The 27692-nt window shown below is 46.5% G+C and overlaps 1 protein-coding gene and 1 long non-coding RNA gene across 13 annotated transcripts in view; one reads left to right on the top strand and one right to left on the bottom strand.

Annotated features, from left to right (window-relative positions):
* The window catches only part of LOC135103765 (uncharacterized), a 78801-nt gene that overhangs the window by 7116 nt on the left and 43993 nt on the right, over positions 1-27692 (top strand). The gene's annotated exons all lie outside the window — the stretch shown is intronic.
* The window catches only part of LOC135103773 (uncharacterized), a 59248-nt gene that overhangs the window by 31076 nt on the left and 480 nt on the right, over positions 1-27692 (bottom strand). The gene's annotated exons all lie outside the window — the stretch shown is intronic.

The raw sequence follows: 27692 nt of genomic DNA, 5'->3' as shown, positions 1-27692 counted from the left end.
GCTACGAGTATGGTTAATAGTTTTTTTTTTTTGCATCTCTCTCAGTGATGGCGTAGTATCCCTCTTAGAGCCACTACAATCACGAAAACATCCTTGAAGGCCACAATAACTTCCACTGGGGCCTGTCAGAAGCAGTGGAGGCAAGGCGCTTAAATGTTAGGCAAAGCTGTTCATATATACAAATGTAGATTCTTTGCTGACTACAAGTTACGCGTTGTTTCCTTCTATTACAGATGATCTCTTTTTCGCTTTGTTTTTTCGCTTTTTCGTGTACATGGAAGCCGACCAAGGATACAAAAAGAGGAGAAAAAAGCCCACTATTTTGCCGCTCCATCACAACAAAAACTTAATCATGAAAGGGAACCCGAAATGAAGGTCAATTTAAAATTCCCAGTTGATTAAATAGAGTGCTTATCAAAGTGAGGGTGTCGCGGGGTTGCTGGTGGCGGTGGTGGTGGTGGTGGTGCCTGTGCTGTCGAGTCCCCAGGCAGGCTCTGAGGGACGCGGGGAGGAAGCTGTGGCTTACGTAAAGGCTCACTTGGCGTCACACTTGGCCACCTGCATGTGCTCCAGCCAAGGTTCCTCTCCATCCTCGCTGCGATACAAGACGCCGTGACCCTTCCACTTTGTCGCTCTTCTTCCCTCCGTCATTACTACAAGGTCTCACGCCGTCCCTCCATCATTACTACAAGATCCCACGCATTTTCCAACAATCAACCTCTCTCGCGAATTTTTCCCAACACTTTACTTCAAAATTTTTTTCCTAATTTGATCTTTTCAACCATATTGTATCCGGCGCTATATGGTCGCTATCCTGCTGTCAATATCAGTGAGTCAGTAACCAGATCAGTGAATCGTAACTTCGCCTTACTATCAGATTTCGTATTCTCCTTGACGCACTCACCACCAAGGGAGAGCAACGCCACATCAACGGTACTGAACGATGCACAGGATTAGAGAACGATGAGTCAGTTAACTAATAAATCGTGGCCTTCAATCACTACCTCGCCACCAACTCTCGTATCCTTCCTGACACCTTCATCAGTGGCGTGTCAACACATCAACGGTACTCAATGATGCACAAGATGAGAGGAAAGACCCGTGACCTCCCATCACCACCAAATATGGTACATACCCTTCTCTGCCACCGTTATCAATGGAGCCTGACACATCACCGGTACTCAATGATGCAAAGAATTAGGGAACAAGATCGCGCGTCAGGGTCCGTGGAGAGGCGGGAGGTGTGAGGCGATGATTACAGGTAGATGAGTGAGTGAGTGAGTGAGTGAGGGGTGTATTGAAACTGAGGGGCGTCTTGAAGCACATGATGGGGGTGTTGTCATAGAACCATAGAACACGGGAGCTCTAAGACACGTGACGGGATCAAAATTATACTGGGGCATGTTGAAAGGGGGATAAGGGTCGATCGTAGTAGTCTGGTGGGTTACTGAGGTGGTGGGTGGGAGCTTTTAACGAGGATAGGGCTGTGTTGGGAGGTGTCGAGAAGCGCTAAGGGTAGATAGTAACAATTTGGTGTGTTAGTGAGGTCAGCACGTGCATGGGCGGAGTGGATGGAACGGGTGGTCATAATCTGTTAGTAAGGACGCGGCGTGCACTAAGTGGGTCGGGACGGCACGAGGGGAGGGGATGGAGGGCGGGGCGCATGCTGATAGCGGGAAAGCAAATTGAATGCTGCACAGAGAAATAACAGGCGGGGCTCAAGGTCTTCCCTGATGGAGCCAATGCAGCCACGCCTCGCCGCGCACGCCCACCACGCACCCTCGCAAAACATGCCTGGAAAAACGGGGTACGGCTAGATTAGGAGAGAACCGCAACACAAACTCTGTCATCAACAATAACTACAACAATGGGGGAGGGAAAAAAAAGAAAAAGAGAGAAAGAAAGAAAAAAAAAACTACCACCATCACCATCATCACCAACAACAGCAACACTACAAACGCGAGTCAAGTCGTGTACACTCACAAGACATCGATCCTTTGATAATGATTCTCTGTGGTCCTGAACTTGACTCTGAACACAATGCATCACCGCGGCCTCACTCATTCCCTCACTCACCCTTTCGATGCTTCTTCCTCGCTTTACTATTTCATCTCATGGTCTCAATCTCTTCCCTCACTCCCTCTCTTTACTTCTCCCGTTCATTCACTCACTCACTCACTCACTCACTTATTCCCTCACCCAATATTCCTTCCTCGCCTTCTTCATCTCAGTCTCTTTCTCTTTCTTCCGCTCATTCACTTTATTTTTTCCCTTAGCTCACTCACTCTTTCCTCATTGACTTCATTCTTCTCATCACTCCCTATTTCTTCCTTCTCTCTCCTTTCCTCCTTCTACTTCTTCCCTTCGTTCATTCGCTCATTCACTCTCACTCACTCCTTTAGTAACTTTACACTTCTCAACTTAACCAGTTCTTATTTTTCTTTAGTTTCTTTTCCTCATTCCATCTTCTTTCCTTTCCTTTCTAACCTCACTCACTTAAATTCACCTCCCAATCTTCTTCGTTTCCTTTCTCTTTCCTCTCTTTCCTTTCCACTTTACCTTCCTCTTTTTTACCTTCCCTCCTTACCACCTTTAATTCCTCCCACTTTTCCTCTTCTTCCTCTTTTCTACCTTCCCACTTTACCACCTCTCTCTCTTTCCTCTCACTTACCCTCTTTTTCATGTTCTGTTACTTCTAAACCATCTTTATCTCCTACTACTACTACTACTACTACTACTACTACTACTACTACTACTACTACTACTTCCAACCACTCTGCAAATCCTTCCCTTCTGCATTCCCTCTTCATCCTCTTTTCATTCTCTATTCCTTTTAAAACTCGCATACTTCCTATTCTCTCCTAATTCCTCTTTAAATCCCTTCCTTCCTGCTACCTCCCCTCTTTTCCTTTCCTCTTCCACCTCGCCTCCCTCCCTGCGCCGGAAGAGCCGTCATCTTGGGAGTCCCGCAGGCGTCACCAGAGGCGCCGCCCACCAGCTTGTTCCGCGGGGGTGACCACTAGCCCTGCGGAACGCTGCTGTATCGATCCGACTCCTGGAGGAGTGTTTACGGGAGAGAGGGAAGGAGGGAAGGAAGGGAAAGGGGAAGGGGGAAAGGAGAAGGGGGAGGGGGAAGGGGGAGCGGAGAGAGAGAGAGAGAGAGAGAGAGAGAGAGAGAGAGAGAGAGAGAGAGAGAGAGAGAGAGAGAGAGAGAGAGAGAGAGAGAGAGAGAGAGAGAGAGAGAGAGAGAGAGAGAGAGAGAGAGAGAGAGAGAGAGTTTTATAGTGACGTTTATTCAATTTTTTTCACTGCTGCGGCTCCTCTGTAACCTTAATGAAATAAACAAATGCAAGTTCACAGCATTGACTCCAAGGACGCAACTGACAGTGAAAGGAGAGACTGACAAATCCAAACCTCTCACTTCCCACACTACAATTCTCACTCAATAAAATCATCTAGTTTACTCACATGAAGCAACAAGTGTCATTCAATCGTCACAAGTCGAAGGGGAAACATTTTTAGACGAGCATAGCGCAATTATCAGCCACTTTAATGACGCTATAAAAATCACGGAGGATTACAAGGGGAAGGAAAGAGAGACGTGACAGGCGACAGTGGCGAGGAACGACAAGGACGAAGAGAGGCATTTGTTCTTACGATTGAAATTCCTGGAGACGCAAGGAACCAACACAACGCGGCACGCACTTTCGTTCCTTTCCTTCCCCCTTCCCCTTATTGCTTCCTTAACGTGCGAGGGAAAGGGAGGGGAGAGCCACCGCCACACAGCACGCACTTTCCTTCCTTTCCTTCTTTCCTTCTTTTCTTCCCTTCACTGCTTCCTCAAAGTGCGGGGGGAAGGAAGGGAAGGATGGAGGGCTTTCTTAGTATTTTTCTTCCCTTTTTCACCTCCAAGCGCGTCCTCTTCCTTAAAATGTGAGGGAAAGAAGGGGAGGAGAAGGGAAGGCTTTCTTTCTTAATACTTACCTTCCTTCCTTCCTTCCTTTCCTTCCTTCCTTTCCCCTCACTCCTCAGAGTACGAGGGAGAAAAGGAAAGAGGGAGAACATTCTTGGTACTTTCCTTCCCTTCCCCTCACCTTATATACTTCCTGAAAAGTGAGAGAGAGAAAAAAAAAAGGAGAAAAGAGAAGGCTTTCTTTCCTGGCAACTTCAGTCCTTCCCCCCCTCACCTACCCACTTCCCTCTCCTGTTACCTCACCGCCTCCCTCTGTCTCCCCATCACCTTAACACTTCCTACCCTTCTGCCCCTCACTTAACACTTCCCTCCTCACCCTCACTTTATTGTCTTCTCAGAGCACGAGGTGGGGGAAGAAATGAGATGGTTCTTACAAGTTTTAGCGTGTCCTGGTTCTGAGTCCAGGCGTGGAAGACCCGAGTGTGTTTCCTTGAAGTGTGTGTGTGTGTGTGTGTGTGTGTGTGTGTGTGTGTGTGTGTGTGTGTGTGTGTAAGGTAGTGCTGCCTCGTTCATATCCCTGTACTCCCTTTCCTGTGATTCCGCGGTGATTATTCTCCCATTCCTCAGCGCACGGTGCAGGAGGAAGGCATATCGCCATTGTTAATACGGTGGGAGTTACGTGCGCGTGTCATTTGCCTCGTGGTTTATATCGCCTCCCTCGTTGTTCCCGTGACGGAGTGGTGGCTGTGAGGTCGTCTGTTCGTCCGTGCGAGTGCGTGATGCGTGGTTTTGATTCGTGGCGTGGCTTCGGTGGCCTCAACAGACGAATTGGTGTGAGTAATGTCAATGTTAATGAGTGTGTGTGTGTGTGTGTGTGTGTGTGTGTGTGTGTGTGTGTGTGAGTGTGTGTGTGTGTGTGTGTGTGTGTGTGTGTGTGTGTGTGTGTGTGTGTGTGTGTTTTAGAGGAGAATTCGCTCATTCATCTTGTGTAGGAGTGGTGTGAGTAGTGTGAATGTTAATGTCTGTCTGTGTGTTTTATTGAAGTATTTTTTGAGGGAAATTCGCTCATTTCATCTTGTATATCTCTCTTTGTCTTTCGTAAAACGTACCGTCACGCAAAGGCGGGTGAACAGATAGACAGAGACACAGACAGACAGACAGACAGACAGACAAACAGACACACACACACACACACACACACACACACACACACACACACAATAATGGCGGGGAATCACCTTTATTCCACCAAAAGATTAATTTTCCTATTGCCTATTCACGTGTGTGCCTGCCGCCCCTCATCAGCGCGGCCGTCGACTCAGACATGTGGGTTTTATTGACCAGAGCAAGAAGGGTCAGCATGGCATTACATGGCAGTGGCAGCGCATTCCGGGCTCCCACGTGACAACCTTCATTAATAATCCCAGCGTTGTCGATTTGTGTGTGCGTGTGTGAAAAAACAGTGTTGTCGTCGTTAACACCACTTCCCACTGTTGCTCCCGTTCCTGCTGCTACAGTTATATATATATTTTTTTATAGTCTCTCCCTCTCCCTTTTTATTTTTATACGTATAATATTTTTAGCTTTCCCGCTCGTCAAGGTAAACAGTAAAGAGCTTCCGCTGCTGGAGGTTGTTGTTGGTCGTGTGTGTGTGTGTGTGTGTGTGTGTGTGTGTGTGTGTGTGTGTGTGTGTGTGTGTGTGTGTGTGTGTGTGTGTGTGTGTAACACCACAACCTCCATACAACACCAAAACCTCCATACAACACCCACCACCCCCATACAACAGCAAAACTTTCATACAACACCACAACCTCCATACAACAACCACAACCTCCATGCAACATCCCCAACCCCCATACAACACCAAAGCCTCCATACAACACCATAATCTCCATACAAAACCACAACCCCCATACAACACCACCACCCCCATACAACACCCAAAACCTCCATACAGCACCACCACCCCCATACAACACCAAAACCTCCATACAACACCACCCACCCCCCATACAACACCACAACCTTCATACAACACCACAACACCCATACAACACCAAAACCACCATACAGCACCACAACCTCCATACAACACCACAACATCCATACAACACCACCACCCCCATACAACACCCACAACCTTCATACAGCACCACAACCTCCATACAACACCACAACCTTCAATACAACACCACAACCCCCCATACAACACCACAACCCCCATACAACACCACAACCCCCATACAAACCACCACAACCTCCATACACCAAGCACCACACACACCCATACAACACCACAAACACACATCACAAACAGCTCTAAAAATGAATGACTCGCGGACTGACCTGTATTTGAAATGACAGACGCTGCAGTGAGTTAGACAGATAAACTGGCCCTTAGATCTTTCTTAAGCTGATAAACTGTATCATTTCACACTTATTGCTAACAGAAAAGAGATAGGATGGTGGCAAGGTACAAACGATACAGTAAAAAAAGACAGAAACGGCAGAGTGGCAGGTGGGATACAGCGAGGTGCAGCATGCCGTGAGGGGGACAGGATCATGTGGCTGTGTTCACTTATAGAACGAGAGGATGGAAAGGATGGCGTGACGTGTTATAGCAAGCCTGTCATGGTGCAAGGGCCGCCTCGATCTCGGCCTCTGCCTCCCTCTCCCTCTCCCACATTCCCTGCCAGCTAACCAATCGCCTCGCCCCGGAATATAAACATGAAACCTCACTCCCATTTTCTGTTCTCTCGTTTTCATGTCAGTATTAGAAAATGTTTATCATGGGTTTAAGTAAAGGTTTTCTTAAATGATAGTCTCAAATATTCAGATTTCACAAGGGTGACTAACATGATTCATTTCCATATTTCTTTATTAAACATGTAGATCCGGTCACTTCATCAAAAAGGATTCCTAATAATCATTATACGATAACACTGCTTTTCCACCTCCTGCTCCACCCTCCAGTTCCATATTTGCCTTCCTACTGTATTTAGCTCAAGCAAACCCAGCCACTCCATCTCACACCTCCCAACACTCTTATCACCATCCTTACACTGTTCTCCACCTCCTGCTCCTTGCCTGCTGAATCTTCTTCTCCCATATTCACTATTGGCAGATCCTAATTAATCATCTTCGTAACACTCCACCTTCCTAACACTCTTATCCACTGTTTCTCCACCTCCTGTTACTTGCCTCTGATCCTCCTCCTCCTTCTTCTCCTATATTCCCCACTTGCAAACCTTAACCATTTTTCTCCTCCGTGACACTCCACCTTTCCTCACCTTGCCCTATCCAAACACTATCTTCTACCTCCTGTTCCCTTGCCTGAGCCCTGCACCTGCCCCTCCTCCCCTTCCTCCTTCCCCTGTCCCTCTTCCTCTCCCTCTCTCTGCCTCCGACCTTCACCACGCCGCCACAACACGCCGAACAAAAACTGACATTTATTAACTATGATTTCAATGAACCCAGAGTGTCGGGCGCAAAAAGGTCCTACCTGTCAGTCACAATTCACCGTCCTCGTCTCCGCCTGGGACCAAAAACTGACCGGGTCGCACATTTTAGTGGGTCAACCCTTTCCTCGCCCGCCGTCCTCACCGACCTTCGCCATTATTAGACAGAAGGCCAAGGAGACGCGGTGTGTTCTATGTATTAGTATTCAAATCGCTGGCATAAAAAGTAAAGGCCGATGGAAGGTATTTGGTGACAGTGAGGGAAAAGGGTCAGATAAAATAATGTATTGGGTCTATCTATGGTGTTGATCGTGATGGTGGTGATGGTGACTGAGAGAAAAAAAATGTATGAGGTCTTTCTATGGTGTTGATGGTGATGGTGGAGTGGATGGTGGTGGTGATAGTGATGGTGATGGTGATGGTGGTGATGGTGATGGAGGAGTGGATGGTGATGTGATGCTACGAATGACTGTGAGTGAATTGTGATGGAAAAAGACAGAACGATACCTCATTACAGCTTCCCTTTACCAACCCTTCCTCTCCCTCCCTTTCCCTTTATCTCCTCCCTTTCCTTTCCCTCCATACTCTTTCCCTCCCTCCCCTTCCCTTTCCTCCCTATCTACACCCTTCCTCTTCCAATAAACTCCCTCCCTTACTTTTCCATATCACTCATTTCCCTTCCAAATTTACACCCTTCCCTCCCTTCCTCCCTCACTTTTCTCCCTCCCTCATAACTTCCCTTCCTTATCATTCCTCCTCCACAACTGCACTCCATCCATCCATCCCTCCCTCCATTCCTCTCTTCTTTCGCTCATCCTCCCTTACGCCCTCTACCTAATCGTTTCCTTTAATCTTCACCTTTATTTCTTCCCCTCTTCATTCATTTCTCTCCTTACCCAACCTAAATTCTATACCATAAAAGTGCACATCCTCTTCCCTATCCTTTATTTTCCATCTTTGCCCTCATTTATTCTCTCCATTCATCGCTCTTCTTCTTGTCTACCCTTTACCTCTCGAAGATCATGCAAAAAACAAAAAAAAACAAATCTTCTTTCCTCTCTTTTCTTTCCTTCTTTACCTTCATCCCTTCTTTACTCAACATTCCTCTCCCTACTTGTATCACGGAAAGCACACCTTCTTCATTCTTCTTTCCTTTTCCATCTTCATCTATCACTCACTTTCTTTCCTAACCCTTTACCTCTCCTATAACATGAAAAAACAAAAACAAACAAAAAAAAACCCATCAGTGACAGCAACAGCAAGGGAATGACAGCAGTAGCACTAGTGACGACAGGAGTAACAATAACAGTAGACACAATAGCGAAAAACACGGTACTGTATTTTCAAACGCCCAGTACTCATGTATTATTCACACACCTGGCAAAACACAATGGCGGTCTTGTCACGACTCACGAAGGTTATTAAAGGTGGGAGAATACTTAGTGGTGGTGGTGGTGGTGGTGGTGGTGGTGGTGGTGGTGGTAGGATGGGTGTGTTATATACATTTTTTTTTACTATACTTTTTCTTTATTGGCCTTCTGGTTACAAACACATAATACAGAGTAATATACGAGAACCAAGTGCGTTGAGCCGAGGCTATTTGCGGATCTGTTGTTATTTGTATACTGAGAGAGAGAGAGAGAGAGAGAGAGAGAGAGAGAGAGAGAGAGAGAGAGAGAGAGAGAGAGAGAGAGAGAGAGAGAGAGAGAGAGAGAGAGAGAGAGAGAGAGAGAGAGAGAGAGAGAGAGAGAGAGAGAGAGAGAGAGAGAGAGAGAGAGAGAGAGAGAAATGACTAATAACCACTTCAACTAAACTCCGATGAAAATAACATTCTATCACTTAATCTACTTTTCCAATGAACCGAACAGAGTACATCAGTATATTTCCCTTCCGCCCTCTTCAGCCTCGTTACCACCACAACAGAAAACGTAAACCTGCCTCTTGTATTGGTATGAGCGAGAGTAAAGAGACTTTCATATCCGCGGGCCGCCACGAAGCACGGCCTCGACTAGGAGTAGAGACAAGCCATGGATTTGGGACAAAGGCGGGCCCGCGGGGTCACTACACATTCACACACACACTTTCGCAATGACACGAGGACCTGCACGCCGCCCACCGCTGCCCCGCCGGAAGTGTGAGTCATCGTGCCTCATAATGCTGCTATGCTGAGGTGTTGTGCTTCAGGTTGAGTCTAATAAAACACCTTTTTCTTTCTTATACTGTAGTTAACTGCAGGTGTTTTGCTTACGTTGTAGTGATTCGTCTTATTTGTATTGTTGTTCTTCCTTTAAATTGTGGCTGGTTGTGCTTCAGGTTGGGTCTAATGAATCACTTTCTCCTCTTTGTACTGTAGTTAGTCGCTTTTTCCTGCAGTTGTTTTCTTGATACTGTCGTTCTTCGTTTTAAATTGTGGTTAGTTTCGCTCTAAATTCTTTATTAAAGGTAGCTTAGTTATATCTTGTTAGTACGTAAAGATGTGCTGGTGTTTGATATCCACCTCCACTTCAGCACATTCATAAGAGGTATTTGCTTTACTACTCAGACACAACAATTTGTTTTTTATTTCTTTTTCCAGGGCGATGACTTGCGCTAGAGTTTACCTATTTTTGTTCCTTTTTTTTTTTTTTTTTAGTTGGACGTGGCGATGAGTCCCTTAACGTAACGCAGGGGTCAGCAATGTACAGGGGTGACGGGGTGCTGGAGGGGGCGGCGCCTTTACTCTCACTCCCTCAAGGTTCTCGCTTAAAAAACTAAATTATCTGAGAAACAAGAGGGGTCATCACCATGACGCCATACATGGTGAGGGCAGGAGCGCGGGAAAGGACAGCACGCACATGCAGGAATCGCGGTCAGTCCGACAAGAATAGGATTACGTGTACTGTTCGCCGCGCCGCCCCGCTGTGAAGGTGAGAGGCGGAGACAGATTGCCTCCTCGTCAGATAATTAAGAGCGGCGGCCAGGGATCTGATGCGGCGGGTCATCATTACATGTGACGCTGCCTGGCAGATTGAGGTCAAACCCTCCCATGTCGGACGTGCTGTGCTGCTCAGCGTGCTCCTCCCTTCCATGCCTTTCCCGCCTCGTCAGGGGCCTGACTGCTCCTACCACGCCACATCCTCCCCGCCTGTCCCGCTGGTTCCCACCACCACCTTGGTTACGCACGGCGAGGAGCAGCGGGGCTGAGCTGCACCGCCACGTAAGGTGCCAGACTCGGCGGACAGTTCACGCCCCGCGCGGCCGTCATCCCGTCACCGGAACTCACTATAAAAGCATAGCGCTGATTCAACAACGGAAGTATCTGGAGCCCCGCCCCGAGGGACGCCACGTCCGATTCCTTTACTCCGCGGTGAGGCGTGGCTGTGAGGTGCCGCACCGCGACGCCCAGCCTCACGGTGCGCCGGTGAGGACTTATGCTGCCGCGTCCTTAGCACACTTGACAGCCACCACCTTAATGCCGCCTGCACTGGAGGCACGCGCGCCACAGTGCCATCAACACGCTCGCTCTGGAGGCCAAATCGGACACCCGCACCGTGACGTCACTGGACTGGTGTCGCTGCGTGCCGCTTTTTTGTGAACCATTTCCCAGCATAATTAAGTAGAAGTTTTTCCTTTCCTCGGATAACTGTTCTACTTACCAACATTTTTTGCGGCGCCTCTACGCACACTGGGCGGGCAGACGACACTCCAATTACGGGGAGCATTTTTTTTAATCCCTCGATTTCCAGCGTGGTGAAGGAGAGCTGAGAGTACGGGCAGAGGGGCGATACTCGGGTTCAAAGAGGATGTCGGCGATGGATGGCAAGATGGACCAGCAAGAGGAGTGAGGAGCGCGGGTAGGGGTGGGGGGATGCCGAGTGACGGGGCTGGAGGGGAGGGGGGCGTGGATGCGGGATGGCTCATCACACCAGGGCTTGAGGCTGGCAGGAGGAGGAGGAGGAGAAGGAAGTGCTGGGGGAGAAAGAGAGAGTGTGGGAAGAGGAAGCAGATGCACGATGCAAAAACGCTCAGATAAGTGAACGGAAACTAAAACAGGTAAATTGTATTTGTGTATTTCTACGCGAGATGGTCTTCATCTGTCAGTCATTGGCTACACACGGTAAAAAAAAAAAAAAAAAGACAGAGGGGAGAAGTCTGTATAATAATCTGCACTTATTTCCAATGTATTCTGTTTACTTCATCCCTCAGTAGCAGTCTAAAGTCTTCTGATCTACTGACAACTTACATCCTATTGATTACCAGCAGAGTAAAGGATTTCAGACCGAGTGAGGAGACACAAACCACAGTAGAAGTCAGTGACACATACACACATTCCTTCCCTGCTGACCATGAGGATGCACGAGGCTTCTTGGTTTCTTGCGAGTCATCTAACGAGGCTTGGCGGGACCATAGACTTCCCCAAGACACCCGCGAGGAAATGCGAGGCTGCAGGTTACAAGTTACTGGCGATGTGGAAAGTGTGTTTATATATAGCAACACACAGGGCGGGTTTTACGAGCATGCGCATTTCCGATATTACAAAAAACTGGCGTAGGAAGTGTGGGTGAGGCAATGCGCGGAGAGAGGGAGCGGTGGAATGCGCTAGTGACGTGCATGGAAGGAAGGGGAGACAGAACATGAATGACAAATGAACCTAATGGGACTTGTGGGAGTGTCATGCTGGTATGGGAACGTGCACAGGAGCAAAGCAGGGGAAATGGGGGGATGTATGGACGCATGTAGAGGTGGTGGGAGTGGTAGGAGCAGGGGTGATGGGGTGAGAGGGGCTGGTGGAGGAGTGTTGGGTGTTCGTGTTGAGGTACAGTGTATGGTACAGTTAGTTTCGCTTTCCCCTCATGCTCGTCACGGCCTCAGCGGCGGCGGGTGGTTCTGTACATTATGCTGCGCTGCGCCCTCTCTCTCTCTCTCTCCCTCCTCTCTCTCCTCTCTCTCCTCTCTCTCTCTCTCTCTCTCTCTCTCTCTCTCTCTCTCTCTCTCTCTCTCTCCTCCCTACTCTCTGCTGCTCCATCTAAACTGTTTAAATTATTCACTTATTCACGACTAAGGATAAAAAAAAATGCTCGCTGTAAAACACACACACAGGAGAGAGAGAGAGAGAGAGAGAGAGAGAGAGAGAGAGAGAGAGAGAGAGAGAGAGAGAGAGAGAGAGAGAGGAGAGAGAGAGAGAGAGAGAAGAGAGAGAGAGAGAGAGATTAAAAAGTAGTACAATTATAATCCTAAAGTGAAAAGCAAATGTGAAATCTCGCCTCTGAATGAATCTCTCTCTCTCTCTCTCTCTCTCTCTCTCTCTCTCTCTCTCTCTCTCTCTCTCTCTCTCTCTCTCTCCCCATGAAAAGCTAGGCGCGGACCCACAATGCCTCACAAATCAAAGGTTATGGCCAGACCTTTCCCCGCCTCCCTCCCTCTGCCATCAGGTGCATTGGTTCAGCCTCCCTCCACCCCACGGCCGCCGCTTGCACGCCGCCCCCTCGCAGCTGAGCCTTGGACACCCCCCCTGCACTCCTACTGCTCCTCGCCACCCTTGAAAGTGCTGAGGCGAAGGTCACGTTTTGCAAGGATCACTATTTATGAGGATTACTTTTTACGGTTGCATTGAAATTTCCCTTTAAAAGCAATCAATGAAATTTCTGCCACGTAATCAATCATTGGGACATCGTTTCTCTGTACTCCTGTTTCTGTCTATCATTGTTATTATTGATGTGGCAAGAGCGTGGACCACTTTCATAATAGCATTAGAATTTCCATAAAGCCAAGATTTTTATGTGTATTTCTTTCTATTCTAGCACTGAAATCCCCGCAAAACAAAGACTTATTTTTATGGAATGATTTAATATTGGCATTGAAATTTTCCAAAAATCTGAACGACAAGATGATTTTTCAGGTAGTAATTGGGATACCTTTGCTCCGTATTGCTGCTCGCTCCTCCTATCAAGCGTAACATTGATGTCTTTAAAGAAGTGGATCACTTTATTGATGGCAACGAAGTCTCCTAAAACAGCGACGCCAATATGCTAGCTAATTGTGATCAATAGGTAGAATTACTGACGGGTGAAGCCAGATAATGTCTGTCAAAGTCCCAAAATTGTGGCGATGCTAAAAGAAAATAGTATTACACCAAAATATTTCTTTCGTATTCGTTAATTGATACTAATAAAACTACTACGTATTGCTGCTGCTGCTACTACTACTACTACTACTACTACTACTACTACTACTACTACTACTACTACTACTACTACTACTACTACTACTACAGAGAGAGAGAGAGAGAGAGAGAGAGAGAGAGAGAGAGAGAGAGAGAGAGAGAGAGAGAGAGAGAGAGAGAGAGAGAGAGAGAGAGAGAGAGAGAGAGAGAGAGAGAGAGAGAGAGAGAGAGAGACAATGAACAAATTCCATCCCGCTCATTAGTGCAAGTTTATAATGAGAACATGAATAGGCCTGGCGGGGAAGGGGGGAGAGTAAGGGAAGGGAGGGGAGGGAGCGGATGGGGACGAAGGGTGGGGGGTAGTGTGGGAGGGACGTAATACTAACAGTACACATCCCCGCCTCTCCTGCGATATGTACCCACCAACACTGGACCGGTGACTGTCTGGGTGACTGACTGACTGACTGACTGGTTAATTGTGTGTTTACATAATTTATTGACTAACCAATTGGCCTGACTGGGACTGACTGGATGAATGACTGATTAACTGACTGAATGTTCGGTTGACTGATTCATTTTTGTGACTTACTGACTGCATGACTGATTGACTGAGTACCTGGATATCTACAGAATAACTTAGTGAGTGATCGTGAGAAAGATACTACTCCTTTTCAACCTATTTTGAAAGTACACACCAGACCACTTCACTAAGCTCGAGGCGGAGCGGCGGGTGAGGCGGCGCAGGAGTGTAGCACATTCTCGGCGTAACGACTAACACTCACACAACACACGCCTCACGCAACACCTCACGCACTTTGTTCCATGGACGGGAAGTGACAGGTTCGTTAGCCGTCTTGCTCCCCTCCCTGCACCTGTCCCGTCTGCCTCAGAAGTGATGGTTGGGAGGGAGAGAGGCAGGGAGGGAGGGGAGGGTGCCAGAGCATACCAGAGGGTGCCAACTCCGTCCGTAACACTCCGCCTCTCTCGGGACATAAAGCAACATTCGGCCTTAATATACTAAGCGCTAAAATACCACATATTGAAATGCAGGCGTAAAAACAACAAAGGCACAGGAAGCGCGAATGACACCAGCAGGAAGCTAAGCGAGTGATGGTCTCGTCCCTCACTCAGGCCCCGCCCCTCACCTCCCGCACCTCCCTCACCTCCCTTCATCCTCCAGCACAGGGCTCTGGGTATTCCCCCTCGTGAGCCACCTGTCCGGCATCCCCTGCCCTGCCCCCTTCCTTCGCCTTCACTCTCCCTTGGTCTTCGTCAGAGGCCGCGCCCTTGACCCCAGCATGTGAGAAATAACAACAAGCGTCTCATCTTTCTCACCTTATCATGTGCTTCCGCCTTGCGTCTCCCGCCTCACTTTCATTAACGCCCCCGCGGTGATGCAATGCTAAGTGATAAAATGTTATGATAAAATCACGTGGATGGTAGTGGTGATTGTGGTGTGGTTATGGTGAAGATCATTAGTATGGATGATGATGATAGTGATGAGAAGTTGGTTGGATTGGCCGCTCACCATCTACTTATCAATCATTTATCACAACACGATAGTTTGGTTAAGTTAGGTTAGGCTAGGTTAGATTAGGTTAGCATAGATTAAAATCGGTTAAATTAGGTTAAGTTTGATTAAGTTAAATCAGGTTACGTTCAGATCAGGTTAAGTTAGGTCAAGTTAAGTTAAGCTAGGTTGGGAGAGTTCATGATAGGAAAATTATCATAATTTTGGCTGAGAAATCTTCATAGGATAGAGCAAATTTTGATAAGAATTACCGAGCGGCCCTTTAAACACACTCATCCACCACCACCACCACCACCACCATTACCACGCAATCAAACCCCCACACTAAAAAGCGCAACCGCTGCACATAAATCGAGCAATCTCATTTATCGGCAGGTGGTTCCTCAGATGGGTCCCGTTATGCCAACCTTGAGGCCGCGGGACAGTTGAGTCACACACTTCCTGAATTAAGCAACACGAGGATCTATGGAGAGAAAAAAGGAGTTGAAAAAAAGGAGGAGTGTCCAGGGGAATATATGTATTTGTTACGGAGGCTTGGCTGTGTCTGGCTGTGCTGCTGCGGTGCGTGTCGGGTGGCGAGCGAGGGTGATGAGGGAGTGTAGGTGACTGGGTGTCTGAGGAGCTTTGAATATGAGTAGTTCGGAGTGTCTCAGTAAAAAGGCAGTAAAAAGTATTAAAAAGCGAGGATGATGAGGCAGTTTAGGTGACTGGGTGTCTGAGGAGCCTTGGGTATTTCTGTGTGAGTCTGTGTCTGATCCCTCAGTTAGTGAAGAGATAACGATTTAGAGATAATAAAAAGCAAGAAAAAAACGAGGGTGATGAGGCAGTGAGTGTCTGTGGAAGTCTAAGAAGCATTGCGGATGTGTAATCAGGGGTCTATGTGAGCTAAAGATGGGAAAGTGAAGATGAGCGGAAGGTATGTCATTAGAACAAAGAAGCTGACAAAAGCACGGGAAAATAGGGACATTCATGACAGGGAAGTGAGGATGAGAGGAAAGTAAGTATGTTAGTAGAAGGTGTAACTTGGTAAAAAAGACAATGATTTAGTAGTAATAAAAAGCAAGAAAACGAGGTACAGAAAATAAGATAGTGCAAAGAAACAGGAATAACAGCACGATGAGTAATTCGTGGTCTCTGAGTTGGTAAGAAGGGAAAACGATCTAACAGTAATTCAGATTAAGAAAAAACGAGGGAGATGAGGCAGTGCAGGTGCTTGTGGGTGTCTGAGAGCCTTGAATGTGGGTAATACGGAGTCTGAGGTAAATGAGAAAGACAGAGATTTAGTGGTAGTGAAAAGCAAACCAACGAAGTACAGAGATAAAATAGCGTAAACAAACAGACAAAATCACGAGAAAACAATCATGAGGAAAAAAAAAAAAAAAACGAGGCATATGGGGCGTTGAAAGAGGCAGGTCAGAGATATAGTTGATAAGACAAGCACGGGGAAAGAACTGGTGAGGCAGGGGAAGACAGGGAGGCGAGGGAACAAGAATATATACAGGTAAGAGGGGTATGGGGATGAGACAGGCGAGGCTGGGGGAATACAGAGTGAGGCAAAATAGAGACATGGAAGGAACAGAGGGTCATGAAAAAAGCAGAGGAGGCAGAAATAACGGGGAGAAGGTGGGGAACTATATGAAAAACAAGGGGGCACTGAAATATGGAAAGAAGGCAAAGAAAAGCAGAGAAAGGCAGATAAAAATAGAGAGGAAAAAAAAAAAACAGAGAGGGACAGGAAGGGATAATGAGGATATTAAAATTAAGAGGGGATATATATATATAGAGAAAAAAAAAAAAGGGCAGGGGAGGCAGAGGAAGACCATGAAAGGCAGGAAAAGTCTGAAAGGCAAAAGGGCACCGGAACAAGGCACGGGATTTATAGTGTTAAGTGCAGGGGTACATGACCGCTTGCCTCGCTTACTCCCACGCCCGGGCACTCCACTCCGCGAGAAGTCCGTAAATTTGGTGACCTCGGCGCGGCATGACTGGCTGCTTTTCAAGGCCACAAGCACATCGTAAACATTGGCGACACAAATGACAGTGGAAAAAGTGAGTTAAAGGGTCACGGGAACAAGAGTGGACACAGGCAGACTGCGGGTGTGGGCGTGAGGGCGAGAGGGGTGTGTGTGGGCGGGAGTCACTTCTGTCAAGGACAAACCCGCCCCCTTCACGCGCCTCTGTCCCACCCTGGCCTTGCTAATCTCTCCGCCCGCACACCTGCACGCCCACCGTCCGCTTATCACCTGCCTGTGCCTGGGCGTTGCGTCATGTACGGCACGCATACTTTGAAATACGCGTTCTCAATACTATAACATTTACTTTATTTATGACTTTCCAAATATTGCTTACATGCTCTGAAAAAAAAAAAAAAAAAAAATGTGGGAGGGGGAGGATAAGGAAATGACACTTGAGTTTCATTAGGAATTTGATTTTTTGGGGAGGCATGGAAGCTGGTGATTGGGTCATATGTATAGGTAGGTGGGTGAACCGGTGCCTGGGTGCTTCTGTCTCTAAATATCTTAAGTGTGTCACAACGCAAGACTCTTTACATGATCTTGTGTTGTGTTTCTTGTGTTTCTTCCATATTCATTCGCTAAAGGGACTCGGTGGTGGTGTATAAGTATTGAAGTTTAAGGCTGTCCACTCTAATGTTCTACTTTGCATCATCTCTTCACCCATTCTTCTCCAACCCGCCTCTACGCAAGACTCTTTACAGGATCTTGTGGTGTGTCTTAGCATTCAGCCGCTAGACACACGTAGTGGTGGTGTATACATATGGAGGCTTAACCCTTTCACTGCGATACGAAGCAATTAACAGCACCAAAAGTAATACATAATTTTTTTTTCAAAGCATCTACAAGAAAGAAGGGGATTAAAAAGAATAAGTATTGCAGTTTGTACCCAGTTTTAAGATTGGAGTTGGCTGTGAGAACAAGTAAAGATGTCTCAGAGTGATAAGTAATTAAGGAAAGGTGTACCAAACAGCAGTTAAAGGATTTAAGATAGTCAACTCTAGTCTCCTACTTCTCTTTCTCTTCATTCTGTCTTCTCTCCTCCGCCTCTACGCAAGATTCTTTACATGATGTGATGTGTTGCCAGTGTTTCTGTACTCAGCTGCTATGGAGACTCACTGGTGATGTGTTTATATATTATGATGGTTTAAGACAGTCAACTATGATCTTCTGCAGCTGCTCCCATGTTCATATGGGGTCCCTGTTCCTCACTAGTCTTCTCCACAAGGCTCTGTCCCCAACCTCCTCTCCACCCAATCCTCTCTCTCTCAGGTCCTCTCCAATGCGATCCTTCCACCTTTTCTTTGGTCTGCCACGTCGTCTTCTTCCCTCCACTTCCATATCCAACATCCTTCTGCCGACATACCCTTCTTCTCGCCTTTTGATATGACCGAACTATCGCATTCTCCTTTCTTGTAGTCAACTCTGATCTACTTTCCTTTATATCTTCATCCAATCTTCCCCCCTCTTTTTCTCTTCCTCCTAACTTATATTGTTCCCCCACCTCAACCTGTCCATCTCTCCATAAACCTGAAAAAAAAAAAAAAAGGACTACGCAATCAGGTCGTCAGTTCCGAGTCAATGCGGAGCTTTAAAAGATACACTAAATTTATGGATGGGGATGATAAGTAGGAAGAGGCAGGCTCGTTTCATACAGGGACTGCCACGTGAAGACCTGATGGCTTATTATATCCACATTACGACACATATAAGACCACGAGACGATAAAAAAAAAAAGGCCCGGATTAATAAAAAGCTATAAAAAAACGATAAAACAAATTAATGGATAAGAATAATAGGTGGAAACAGACCGGCAAGTTTCATACAAAGACTGCCACGTGAAGACCTAATAACTCACCACATATTTTTCTTACATTCTGATCTTATTCCAACCTATTTAGAACCACGAGGCGATAAAAAGCGTACCGGATGACATGACAGATGCGGACGGACTAATAACGCACTCTTACCTCCACATGACTCTGGGAATAAGCCAAGATGAGCAAAAACAAGGGAGATGTGACAGGTAAACAGGAGGGATTAGTGGATTAGTACAGGAGTCAGTTGTGTAAGCGGATCCATTTGTTACTGTGTATTGCTCCCGCCCTGGTAGATGACGGGGGGAAGGAGGGGGAAAGGGAGAGGGAGGGGGAAGTATGGGAAGGGAGTGGTTAGTGTGTGTGTGTGTAGGGGAAAGGGAAATGGGTTGAAGTTAAGGGATAGAGGGATGGGTGAGAGAGAGAGAGAGAGAGAGAGAGAGAGAGAGAGAGAGAGAGGAGAGAGAGAGAGAGAGAGAGAGAGAGAGAGAGAGAGAGACTGACGGACAATATATTAATAAAGAAGAAGAAAAAAATAAATAAAAGAAGAAGAAATAATAATAAAGAAGAAGAAATAATGAAGAATAATAGGAATGCAGAACAATGAAAAATGACATGCAAGAAAGATAAGGAACAGAAAGAAAAAAAGAGAGAAAGAAAGAAGATAAAAACAAAGGAGAAAATGAAACACAAAACGAAAATAAACTTGATAAATAAAAGCAAACTCGAATGAGAGAGAGAGAGAGAGAGAGAGAGAGGAGAGAGAGAGAGAGAGAGAGAGAGAGAGAGAGAGAGAGAGAGAGGAGGAGTGTGTGTGTGTGTGTGTGTGTGTGTGTGTGTGTGTGTTGGGGGGGAGTGGGAGGAAAGAGTGACAAATATAACTTAGGGAGGAGGACACACGAGAGGAGGGAGGAAAAGGGAAGGGAAAAGGGGGTTGGGGAGGGGAGGAGAGGGGTGGGGAAGAGGGAGAGGGAGGGGGAGGAAAGGGAGGATTACTGAAGGCCGATGAACCTCACGGCGGGGATCGAGATAATAATGTTCCGAGAGAGAGAGAGAGAGAGAGAGAGAGAGAGAGAGAGAGAGAGAGAGAGAGAGAGAGAGAGAGAGAGAGAGAGAGAGAGAGAGAGAGAGAGAGAGAGAGAGAAGGAAAGAAAGACCGAAAGCAGGAAAGAAAGAAAAAAAGAAAGAAAGAAGAAAAAAAGAAACAAACAAACAAAGACAAACAAAGACAGAGACAAATAAGAAAATACGAACATAAGAAAGGAGGAGACTGTAAATATATAAACAGACAGACATAGACACACAGACAAATAAATACAGACAAACAGATACACAGACAAACAGACACAAAAAAAGACAAACATGCATACAAACTGACACAGACAAACATACACACAAATAGAAAAACAGTCAGACAAACAGACAACAAATAGAGACACAAAGAAACAGGCGGACAGGAAGACAGACAGACAGACAAACACAGACAGAGACAAACACACGCAGATAAGAAACGAGATAAAGGAGAGAGAGAGAAGGGAGGGAGAGGAGAGAGAGAGAGAGAGGGAGAGAGGGAAAGATGATAAATTGTGAAGGTGATGAATGGAGAGATGATAGGAGGAAGAGAATGAAGGGGGGGGGGGGAGAAGGAGGGAAGGGAAACGGGGAGGTAAGAAAATATGAATTGTGAAAGTGATGCATGGAGAGAGAAAAGGAGGGAGGGAGGGAGGGAAGGAAGGAGGTAGGGCGGGGGGGAGGGAAAGGCGGGAAGAAAGGAAGGGAAGCGTGTCTCTAGGAAATAAGAAGCACCTGAAAACTAAACTTGATGGAGGTGCTTCAAGGATTAGTCACGAATAAGCGAAATAGAAAACGTATTGAAGGGGAGACTAAGAAACAAAATGATAATAGACAAAATAACACGAATGGGAAAGGATTAAAATTTTTCTCTCTCTCTCTACGTCAATATACGAAGCAAGTAAACCAGAAAGTATTAAAGTTTCACAAGATTAAGTCAGTTCAAATGCGTAATTGAATCTCGGGCGTGACCTCTGAAGCAAAATGAGCGACACTTGCAAATTAAGGAAGATGCAAAACGGGCAACTGTAAAATAAACGTAATTGGGTTTAAACGTATAATTTGAAACGGAACAAAATGAGGAAGAAAGAAAAAAAAAAAAACTACATCATAATTTAGAAGTCTTGCGTGTCATTCGTTATTTTGTGTGTGTGTGTGTGTGTGTGTGTGTGTGTGTGTGTGTGTGTGTGTGTGTGTGTGTGTGTGTGTGTGTGTGTGTGTGTGTGTGTGTTACATTTTTATTTTATATGTGATTCTGTGGTTAATAAATTTACCTATCAATCTGTCTATCTATCTATCTATCTATCTATGTAATATAATGTGCAATTTACATATACAGATACACACACAAAATCATTACAAACACACACACACACACACACACACACACACACACAGGAGAGCGGGCAGTGACACACCTGTAGGCACCTGAACACAACGAAACAGGTGTCGCATGCAGGTGCCGCTCAGAGCCACGCATTGCAGTCCTAAGGCACCAGGAAATAATAACACGACTGGGCGAACACGAATGCAAAGTACGGATTAACTCATAACATTCATTTCACGCGTGGATAGCTTTTCACGGAGGTAGAGTGGAGTCCTTTGGTGCGTGTGTGTGTGGGTGTGTGTGTGTGGGTGTGTGTGTGTATGTGTGTGGGTGTGGGTGTGCGGTGACTCAGGCGTGGTGGCGATGTACAATGCAGCTCATTGGCGCGCGAGCCTGAGCGTCATTCAGTCATGCAGGAGAGTGTCATAGTGCGGGGCAGGACAGGGCGTGACTGATTGCCTGCCTCGCCTCGCCTCGGTCGTGAACCCCACCCTCTGTGTGTGTGTGTGTGTGTGTGTGTGTGTGTGTGTGTGTGTGTGTGTGTGTGTGTGTGTGTGTGTGTGTGTTGAGAGAGAGAGAGAGAGAGAGAGAGAGAGAGAGAGAGAGAGAGAGAGAGAGAGAGAGAGAGAGAGAGAGAGAGAGAGAGAGAGAGAGAGAGAGAGAGAGAGAGAGAGAGAGAGAGAGAGAAAGGACTCAATCTCATCTATTACTCCAACTTTTAAAACCTCTCTCAAACCGGTAACGCACTATTTTTTGTATAAGAGGGGCAGTGGCCTGGAGTCTTTGTTCCCTTGAATTATGAAAGTCTTGTTCTGAAATCATTACTCAGCAGCTGCCCTTCTCGTGTCCCATAACGTGAGTCATCTTTACCAGGAGCGCGAGGTGTGTGGGGGTGACGTGGTGGTGGTGAGCAGGCGAGTGAGGAACACTTGCCGCCGTGATCATTCAGGCCGGTCCTTCCCGTGGAGGCTGGGCGGTAAAAATAACTGAATGACAATGTTTCTGCTCGAGATGGAGGTGAGGGACGGACCGCGCCTTCAGCACAAATGACAGGTGCCTGGAATGGCGCTTCAACTCTTAGCCTCCTTCAACCCAAAAGATACTACCAGTGAAGTTTAAAGATCACATTGAAAATATAAATAGTTAGAACTAGTACCGTTTGGACGTGTTATAATTTTCCTACCTACCGAGCTCCCTTCCCCCTTCTCGCTAAGCCTCCTGCAGCAGCCACCGCGCGCCATGCAGTCCTCGCCACACTGTAGCCGCGACGCACAAGAACAAGCACCAGACTGAAATTGCCTCTATAAATCACGAGCGAGAACAGGACCGCCCCACCCCGCCCTCGACCCAGACCCCGCCCTCGCTCTGCCCTCTCCCTGTCATTGCCCTCGCTCTAGTCTCGCCCCTGTTCTCGCCTCCACCCTATCCTTGCCTCACCCTGCCTTTACCTACTCTCACCCTACCCACTCCTCGCCCAGTCCTCGCCCAGTCCTCACCACGCCAGTACGTTCACCCACCTCTTAAAAAAAAAAAAAAAAAAAACTTGCAGAATGAATGGCTTGTTGGCGGATGCTAATGACACCTCGTAAAAAAGACAAAGACTACAGCCCACGTCCTGTAGTTACTCTGTTGCTGCGTGTATCGGCCACAATAGTAGCCTGCAATCACCGTCACTCACTCGTTTGCCGACGCCCGTGTTACTCCGCCATACGCCTCCTCAGCCGCCATACGCCTCCTCCTCCTCCTCCTCCTCCTCCTCGTCATCTCATCCTCCTACTGTTTATGTCCAAGAAACGATAGCAAGGAACAGGTCAAGACTGAGAACGCTTCCTTCACCTTCTCCACCTCCTTCTCCTCCTCTTCATTCTTCTTGTCCCCCTCCTCTTCCTCCTCCTCCTCCTTCTCCTCCTCCTCCTCCTACAATTTGTCTCCAGGAAAGGGTGACAAGGGACAGGTCAAGGTTGAAAGGTTGAGGATAAAACTAGTTTCATACATGTATATACTGTGTGTGTGTGTGTGTGTGTGTGTGTGTGTGTAACTCTACCTTGTGTGTGTGGGGGGGGGGATGGAAGGGAAAGGTGTTTTGGGGAAGCGGAGGGGAAGATGAGAACGCAATCATCTAATTAAAGTTAAGTAATAGAGAAGATCCACATTCTTTCCCCTCTTCGTGATTTACAGTGAGGGGAGCTCATATGTTACTACCACCACCACCACCTCTTCTCACCCTCCTTCTCCTCCTCCTCCTCCTCCTCCTCCTTTCTCCTCTACATAAGCATAGGATGATTAAACAGCCCTTCTCCTCCCTACTTTCCTCCCCTCCATCACTACCGAGGCGTGAAGGAATCATTATGGGAGCTACGGACAAATTCTCTCCCTGCCTTCCTGTCTCGACGCGCCTCTCCCCTCACCGCGGCGGGGAAAGTAAAGTGTAGGCTGGAAAAAGGGGAGCATTGTGAGGTTTTGTGATTCTCTTCGCTTTCTTACTGATTTGAAAGGGAGACAGTGATGAAGGAGGAGGAGGAGGAGGAGGAGGAGGAGGAGGAGGAGGAGGAGAAGGAGGAGGAGGAGGAGGAGGTAATGGAGGCGTTGGAGGAAGGAAACGAGAGAAGGAGGTAATGGAGGCGTTGGAGGAAGGAAACGAGAGGAGGAGGAGCAGGAGGAGGAGGAGGAGGAGAAAGGGGAGGAAATGGAGGAAGAAATGGAGTAAGAGAAAATACTGACTGTTAATTTACTTCATTCATTCTCCAGAAATGTAGAAACAAATATGCTATTTGTAACGGAAAGCCAATTACGAAAGACAACCAGGGACTTATCATTCTCACTGAAGCGACGCCTTGCAAACAGCCAAGAAATCCTCGTCTCGGGTAAGGTAACATTCAAATAAAGGCGGTGATCGAAATGTTTAGTAGAATTTTATAACGCATGTAGTTTATTTATTTATTTATTTATCTATTCATCAGTAGTAAAGCTGACCCAGGTTACTTTGATGTGTCATTAGAAGTGATGAAATTAATGATGAGAGTTCCTTGCATATCGTGAGTGGGAGGGTAAGAGGTCACTAAACTCACTCACTCCAACCCTCTGCAAGATAAGTATTCGTTGCATCTTGGGAGTGGAAGGGTAGAAGTTTACTTAACCCCACCTCTACCCACAACCAAATGAATATTCCTTGCCTATTGAAACAGACAGGAAGATTCAAAGTTTACTCACCTCACCTCAACCCTCGGTAAAATCATCATAAAAGGCGAATCAGGAGGGAAGCAAAAAGAGGTGGTGGTGAGGGACGAGAGGCTCACAAATCACGACTTAGGGTGATCTGGGGAACACTGACCCTCGCTAAGCCCGCATGCGTGTGTGGCGGGGACCTGTAGCCACACACACACGCACACACACACACACACCCGTCCCTGCAGGTGGTGCCGAGGAGTGAGTGGGCGGAGGCGTGTAATTAGAGCCTTCAGGACAGGTCTTATCCGCGCCAGCAGGAAGGGCGGCTCACAGCTCCTCACTCGCGGCTCCTCCCTCACCCACCCCGTCCACCCTGCAAACTCTCGCGTACTGCTACTGTTCTGTTTTGTCTTTACCTCGAGCATTCTTATCATTCTTCCTGACTTCAAGCTTCAAAAATTTAGGTTTAAGAACGAGATAGGAAGGCACTGGTTCTCAAATAGATTGGTACATGAATGGAACGGACCCAGTAGTCAGGTTGTTAGTGTTGAGTCATTAGGGAGCTTTAAAAGATTAGGCAAATTTATGGATGAGGACGATAGGTGGAACTAGGTAGGTATGTTTCACACAGGGACTGCCACGTGCATTTTGGTCTGATGGCTTCTTGCAGCTTCCCTTATTTTCTTATGTTCTTTCTTATAACTAACTGACTGCGCTATTATCATTACTACTATTGTTATCTATCTTTACTGTGTGGCTTCATATTATTCCCTCCTTGACTGGCTGACTAAATACATTGTTATCATGACTACTATTATTATTATTATTATTATTCATTTATTTATTTATTTTTTTACTTTAATTTTCCAAGGCTATGTTAACCGAAAGAGAAGTTGTGAATGCCAATGTTGCTTTTTGTAAATGTGTGAAGGAGCGAGTGTTCAGTTTCATATGATAACAGAAACACACGTACTTTGTCACACACACACACACACACACACACACACACACACACACACCGGTAATATAAGAAAGGACAGGAAATAAATAAAGAGAGACAACAAAGACAAGGATGAATATATACGAAGTGATGTGGAGGAGGAGGAGGAGCAGGAGGAGGAGGGGGAGGAGGAGGAGAAGCTATAAAAGGAAACAGGAGAAGGAAGATGAGTAAGGGGCGTGGAGGTGGAGGAAGAGGTAGAGGAGGAGGAGGCAGAGGGAAAGGAGGAAGAGGAAGAGGAAGAGGAGGGACAATTTCGCACGTAGTAAAACATAATTTCTTTCTTCTCACTTCCTGATGCGGAAGCAGGAACACACACACACACACACACACACACACACACACACACACACACAAAGATCATCATTTCTATGCATTTTGTAGTCCATCTTTACCATTCGTCGCTATCAGATAAAAATGAAAGAAGAAAAGGAAGAAGAATGAAAACGAGACGCAAAAAAAAAAAAAAAAAAATGAAGAGAAAAAAGACGAAGTATAGAAGAAAAGAAGTATACATTTATAAGAAAGAATAAAATCAATGGAAGGGATGAAATGAGATAACAAAATAAGAAAAAAAAATGAAAAAGGGGATGAAACAAGAGAAAAAAAAACATATAACAAGAAGAAACACATAGAAGGACAAAAAATAAACAGAAATTAAGGTAAAAGTATATATAAAGAAAAACTAAAAACCAAGAAAACACCAATAAAAGTAAAAAAAAAAAAAAAAAGTGAAACAAATGAAAGAAAACGTGACAATGAACGAAACAAAGGGAAGACTATGATAAAAATAGACAGAGGAAGGAAGTTAACATGGGCAGGAGAGGAGTCAATAACACTCACCTATTCACCTGCTGATTGCTAGGAGGGGGAGGGAGGGAGTGGAGAGGGGAGGGAAATGGGAGAGGGAGGGAGTGGAACAGGACGCGGAGGGAGTGGAAAGGTGAGGAAGGGAGTGGAGAGGAGAGAGAATGGAAGGGATAGGAGGGAGACAGAGTAGAGGTGAGAAAGAGGAAGAGAGAGGAGGGATTTGAAGATGGGATGAAAGGAGAGAGAGAATAGTAGAAAGGCAAGAAAAGGAGAGGGAGAGAGTGGAGATTGAGGGAGAGAAAGGAAGATGAAGGAGAGGGAGAGAGGGAGGGAGTGAAGAGTGAGGGAGGAAAAGGAAGAGGAAGGAGAGGGAGTGGAGACAATGAGCGAGGGAAGGAAGGGGTAATGACAAGACATGTATCACTCACACTGTCTAATTATACATGACGTGGAATGAGATTAATGACGGCTGTGATTGTCTGGCTGTGGTGGTGGTGGTGGTGGTGGTGGCGGTGGAAGAGGCGGTGGTATATTGCGGTGAACGTGATGGCAATAAAGTAATAAAACATGAACACACACACACACACACACACACACACACACACACACAAACACAAACGAACACAAACAAACACATGGCTCCTGATCTCTGAAGCATTAACAATCATACTCAATTTACATATCTAAGTGGCTCTCACGCTCTTAAGTAAACCTGAAACCACCAAACAATTTCTAAACTTCATATTATAGTGAGACAATCGAGAACAGTGGGACACCTCAGCATGTTCGGGTCTGCTGGCTGCCCGCGCGGGAGACGAGGGGAAAGAGGGGGAGAGTCAGGGAGGGGCGGGGGGAGAGTGAGGAGCAGGGGCGAGGGGTGAGAGGGAGGTTCGGGGATGCGTCGTGTTTAATCGCCTCTTCTGGTTTCATAGTCCAAAAGGCTTGACCACAGAGACCACGAGGGAGTGACGGGGTGGCAGGGGAGGGAGGGAGAGGAGGAGAGGTGGTGATGGTTGTAACGTAAAACGTGACTGCAATAAAAGTCCTTCACTCGATACACTTTTTTTTTCATAAATCTTGGAATATTAATGGCTTTTTTTATTTGAGTAGTTTTAGACGATTTTAATGAGAAATATAACTAAAAGAACTAAATCGTCTCGGTAAATTTGCAGTTTCAAGCAGTACTCTCCCCTCGATACACCCCCCCTTAAATCCACTGGAACTCCTCATAAGGTAAACTACCCTAATCTAACATTTTGTAACCTCCTAAATGGAGCTAGAAATGCTCCAGACAGTGAGATGTAGTCCTTGCGAAGGGCTACAGTTACGTACGGTGTATTGGTTGAAACAGAAATTAAACCATTTATTTATTTTTTTATATAATTTCCTTTTTCCTGGGAGTGGTGTCTTTCCAAACTATATTCTAAATTTCGCAATTTCCTC

This window comes from Scylla paramamosain, chromosome 9, assembly GCF_035594125.1.
Source record: "Scylla paramamosain isolate STU-SP2022 chromosome 9, ASM3559412v1, whole genome shotgun sequence".
In the NCBI taxonomy this organism is placed as follows: domain Eukaryota; kingdom Metazoa; phylum Arthropoda; class Malacostraca; order Decapoda; family Portunidae; genus Scylla; species Scylla paramamosain.
The sequence above is the reverse complement of the archived record's forward strand: the minus strand, read 5'-3'. Positions and strand labels throughout refer to the sequence as shown.